Here is a 6,033-nt window from a genome sequence, read left to right as displayed (position 1 = left end):
TTTAGGTGGGCCGATCCCGGCGGTACTGCAATGCTGGGCCAACCCGCAACAGAGGTGGAGCACGTGCCTAGCACTCCGTCATGAGCCAAAAATGACTATAATATTGTGGTCCTGCAATGGAGGACGTATCATGTTGAAAGGTATGTGCTAAGATCTGATCAGGGTAGATCCAGAAAATAAAGTTGGTAGTTGCCAAAGGCAAGGTGGAATGGGTATATCTCAGGAGTCTCAGCTAGGTGCCGGGAAGAAGCAGACTTTGGGTGATAGCTTTAAGGTGGTACACACACTCACTGTGAAGTTACACTGAGCAGACTTCAGCATGAAAATGAGAGAAGATATATAATGATTTCAAAAATGGTTTTTGTTAGATAATGTTCAGAGTTAGGATTTGTATGTCTTAGGTTTGATGCAATAAGTGTTGTGTAAAAAATTTTTGATTCCTGCTACAAAAGTGTTAGAAATGGTAGTTTTTGAGTATGACATAAAATTTTAACAATATACATATTTAGAGATCAAAATTGTTTAATTCTAACAGTCTGAATCATAATCCACATCCTTTGCTTGTATTGAATATGAAAATGAGTAGTGAAGTTAACCACCAATGAAAGAAAGTAAAGAGAGAGTCCTCTATGCAATCTGTATGTGCATTTCATAGTCTGAAATCGATTTTGGTATAACTAAAGTTCTCAGAGCAAAGTTATTTCAAATTTTATTCCATTGCACAACCGGCATTATTCAATGCAAGATATAGTTTCATTAAGTAAACATCAGGGCCAAAAGTTGATTTTTCAGTATCATTTTAATGCCATTGTACAAACGGCATTATTCTCATAAACTTTATTGCTGAGTCAAATACATGATTCATTTCTGGCAAAATGGAGGAGTGAAAGAAACAAGTTCGCAGACGCAATCTTGAATAATTAATTTGGAACAATCTTATCATTGATACTTCCAGTGATTAAAAATGAAACAATTTTGGTTAGATACTTTCACCATCCTGTGTGGTGACATTCTTGAGTATATTTTCCGTAACTGTGGACTTTGTTTTCGAGCATAGTTTCGCCATCACTGCTTCAGCTGTGCGCTGCATTGCTAGTTGCGTAATATTGCGTTTGTTACTATGCTTGTGAATATTTGTGTGTCCGTTCTAGATATTTTACCTTTTGTTTACAAGATATTGTCTTGTGAATTACGACCATTTTGAAATTTTGTCCGCCATATTGTCTCTCTCAATATGTCTTAAACAAATCGACAGAGTGATAAAGTATAATTATGCAGTTCCTCAAAATCGCGTAAGCAACAAGCGGACAATGACCTAGTTTTGTCAGCTAACCCTCCTACTTCACAAAGTGTTCAGGAATTTGACAATGTTGCGGCAAGTATTGACGCCAGAGAGTCACAAAATTCCGCATCCGTTCCTCTTTCTGGCTTCGGATTCTCAGAATGCAGTAAGCCAATTAGAAACAGTTTCCCATGATTCGTTCATGTTAATTCAACCTTCACAAAGCCATGTGGTTGATTCTGACAACCAATTTCTCTTGCAATATTCTTCCACAGATAGAGAAATTGCTTCATCTGAGCGTTCTGAAACAGTATTTGGCAACCCTCCCCAGCAATATGAGTTGCAACACCCAAATCCCGAGGTGACATCCCCAGCTCTAGTTGAAGATAAATAAGATTATTTTCTTAGACTACTGAGCGAACGTGACGCAAAGCGTCATAAAAAATTTGCTCAACACCATGCAGACACTGCAGAAAGTGACAGAAGATTAGCAGGACGATTAGACACTGTGTGCTGACAACGCAGAACGTGTTGAATACCTTACTGGTAACATTCAGAAATTAACCCCAATTATCGACATGTTTAAAGAAGTAACTGACAATAAATTACGGGATGTCATTGAAATGTTTAAGCGCGACGTTACTGCCCTTAGGGACAGAATCAGTGCAGTACTTCCACCTGAGTATATTGAAAAGTTGCAACAAACGACCGCTACTCATTCTTAACGCGTACAGGTCTTTGAATCATGTACCGAATCCCTGACATACGACGTCACTCAATTTAAAACGAGTCAGTGAACAGGGTGAGCAATTCCACTCACAATTAGAAAACATAACGGAAAGAGTAGCTGCTTTGGAAATTGAAGCAGTAAGTAATTCGATCAGACAACCCCAGTTCCCTTTTCAGACACAACTGAATACCAAGCTCTGCCTAAATTTAAGAATAAACAAATCACTATTAATGAACAACGAAAACGAGAACTCAACCCAATTCACAGTAAACTTTCCGATAGTCAGCAATAATTACAGGACGACAGCGCGCCTCGTAATTTTGTCCCGGATAATAGGAAAATCCGTTTGCATACCAGCAACAACAGCCCCCATTCTTATCTTCACAGGCTCAAGTTGCACAAGATTACCCTGTACAAAGTAGTACCTTCCCAGGCAATTTTACTTTCCCCCATGATGCTCCTTCTTTTCCACGCCAAGAGAATGTAGATTACAAACACTTCCTGTCAATCAAGAAATTTAAAACGTTCCGGAATAATCCGAATGATTTACAACCTCTTGATTGGATTCAGCAATTTAGATTCATTTTTCCTCCAAATTGGCCAGTGGCACATCAATTAGAACTTGTCTGCAGTTTCTTAAAGGGCGAACCTGCAATGCGAATGAGATACATGGCATGGCAATGTTTGTCTTTCCAGTCATTCCAACAACAATTTCTTGGTGATTACTGGAATCCCACGCCACAGCGTGCTGTGAAAGATCGGTTGCCAAATATGTCACCTTTTTTAAACTCACAATTTGGCACTTTGACACAATATTTTGACCACAGGATTCAACAAAATCAACATTTAACTGAACCTTACAACCCTTCTGGTCTCGTTCAGCTTTGTATTTCAAAATTGCCTAGATCATTGACTTCCGTTGCTGACAGGGAATCGCACAGAAAATTTGAAAACTTTGTGATGTTTTACAGCTTCTTGAACTGGATGAAACACGCAGTGCACGATGTAGTCAATACGCTTTCCTGGAAACACAAAAGAATAGAGACAACCGTTTCCGTAATAACAGCAGGCAGTTTCCGAATAATAGACCTCAATATGGAAATGCAAGACGCTTTCTTCCACAACCCAAGTATCAGCAGAACGTTGTGAATGCCTATCCATTCAGGAATTGCATGATACTTGCCTTCTGCACCCTCGGTAGGCATCCTCAATTTTATAAATGGGACCTGTACTATAGAAGACGCCGGCGGCCATTTGCAGCAACAAGCATCAATACTCAAACTAAGGTTTTATTCGGTGGTTTTGATCAAGTTAGAATTAGAATATTATAATGAAGTTTTAATACCACCTTACAGAGTTTGTTGAATGAAATATGCCCATGAGTAGGACATAGACAGGTGATTAACTGAAATACGCGTACCAACTATTCTGTGAAATAAGGGATATGGTGTGGCTGGGAGAAGTCACTGTAACATATTTATATAATAACACAATCACATTTATTCAATAAACATTACCATCTCAAATATTCCCTCTCACTTATCACGGAATGCTGGCGTGATGCAAATAGTATCATATCTAAGTAAACTTAGTTAAACATCCGGCTAACATGTGCCGTGAATCGACAATGACTACTGCCTGCACATTTCTATCATTTACACACACACACACACACACACACACACACACACACACACACACACACACACACACACTCACTAACATTCACTCTATTCATTTTATCTAACAGATAAAAGAGGAAGGTTCCCATACACCAAGTGGGACAACATTGGGAGAGAGTACATGGTTCCAACTGTAACTTTAATTCGGGCAAGCCCCGTCTTCACGTTTAACTAACTCCGCGAGTTTTTACTGGATATTATGAAGGAACAATAAAATCACACGCGTGAATTTACGTAGAAGATCCAGCTCGATCATGAAATGTGATTACGTCGAGCTGAAGCTTCTCACCAAGAAATGCACGGGGTCTGCGGACCACGTGTTACCAATCTCTCCACATTCAGTAGTCAATAAACACATTTAAATAAAATACTTTGCATATATACTTCACACTCATACTGAAATGCAAATTGAGCAATTCTGAGTATTACTCGGCAATGAGTGCCTGTTCACTCCCAAGTGCAGTGAACACAAATTCCCATGAAATTACTTGGCAAAAGAAATCATCTCCCTATCTCTCCTAACCGAGATGATCCTAGGAAATACCATAGTGGCCTTCCTCAGCAGGGAAGCTGCTTCCAAGTTCAAAGTGAACATGGAATTCTAAATCTTCGCTAACTATCGGAACGATAGAGCAGAGCGTGCTTACTCACCCAGGTCTTCCCAGCAACCACCCCGATACGGTCTTCCTCGTCCAGGTCCACACATCATGGCCGCAAGGACTCAGACACCGCACACGGTTATTTGCCAACCTAACGAGCGCTAATGACGCGCGTGGAGCTTATGCCTCTCTGGTCCAGTGCAGTCGCGCTCTACTAGATTCGAGGTTGGCTACACTTCCACTATGCCTAGAGCACACCCACAGCCGACATCTCACGCATACCTCATCATACGTTCGCATTCACACTTTGCAGACAATTACCATATCTAATATTAAAATAGTCTATATTTAAATAGCCCTATCTTACTAATTATCATCAGGCTCTTCCCTGAGTGTCGGAAGGGCACTCAGGTTTCTTTAGTTGTGGGGTCGAGCCATGTAGCTGCTTACATGGAGTCGTTACAGAATCAAAATTATCATCCCCTTCCAGCAATGTCGTTCCGCAATGGTCAATACGACAATACCCCACAAAATAATCTGCAGTACAGCAACAACCAGAGATACTGGGAGAATCAGCGGAATAATTCCAACACTTCTTTTGTACAAAGAAACCAAATGTGGCTCCAGAAACACCATCAACCGTACGGAACCAATGATTACTACCGACGACGACAAACCTTTGCTCATCAGTACAGTCAACAGAATTTTTCAAATCGTAATGACAATTATCCAAGTCATAACCAAAGACAAACCAATGACAGCCAACAGAATTACGGCAATGACAGACGAGTACCATTTCATCAACCTGATTCCCGGTTCCACCCCAGACATGATTTCAATAATTCATCAGGTAGAACAGTACAGTTACAAGTTAGTCTACCAAATCCACGAAACAATGGACATAAGCAGCGTGAGACAGAACACCACCAATAGCAACTAGCTGCTCTGCCTACCGCGTGCTCGCTGCAGCGCGAGCAGTGCCATGATTCTTCTGAAAATTTTACATCACATGTTATCCATTGTGACGATATACGAGAGGACCTTCTGCTAGAAAAACATCGAACTACAACCAATTGTTCATTATCCCCTCGTTAATATTTCGATAGGCACACACAAATTCTCTGCAGTCCTTGATTCGGGTTCTCCCATTCCGGTTATTAGTGAAGCCGCTTTTCCGAAATGCGCCACTGTTTCTAGCATTCCAACACTTCCGCTTTCGCATGCTAAGGTCAGTGGTGCTGTCCCTGGCAAAAGTGTAGATATTAAACAAGCAATGTTATCTGCAATTTCATGTCGATACATTTTTACATGCTACATGCTACATTCTTAATAGTTCCGTTTCTTACACAGACGTCATTCTGGAGCTCGACTGTTTGAACAAATATGAAGCAATTTTAGATTTCGAAGATCATTGGATTCGTCTCTGTGATGGAGTTTGCTTCTTTTTGGACTTTCACAAACATTTGTCATAAGCAGAACAAGACCTTAACAAAATTAATTTGAGTCTCAGCTCCCATCGGACGTAACACTGACGTCATTTTTTGTTCATTCTCCAAACATTGACAATGGCGATACGACACCAGACATTGATAACATTATTCGAGATAAAGTCAAGGTAGGTGATTCAGCTTCAGTTCAAGAAAAGGAAGATTTACATGCCATATTAACTGAGTTTTCCCATGTTTTTGACTCGGCTCCAGGCACATCTAAAGATTTTTATATGAATGTAAAGTAAAACCC

The 6,033-nt window shown here is 40.3% G+C and overlaps 1 pseudogene; it reads right to left on the bottom strand.

Moving 5' to 3' along the window:
• On the bottom strand, positions 1–180 carry LOC124721547 (annotated as a pseudogene).
• Positions 181–6,033: the final 5,853 nt, after the last annotated feature.

Source organism: Schistocerca piceifrons, chromosome 1 (assembly GCF_021461385.2).
Source record: "Schistocerca piceifrons isolate TAMUIC-IGC-003096 chromosome 1, iqSchPice1.1, whole genome shotgun sequence".
Classification (NCBI taxonomy): Eukaryota; Metazoa; Arthropoda; class Insecta; order Orthoptera; family Acrididae; genus Schistocerca; species Schistocerca piceifrons.
The sequence above is the reverse complement of the archived record's forward strand: the minus strand, read 5'-3'. Positions and strand labels throughout refer to the sequence as shown.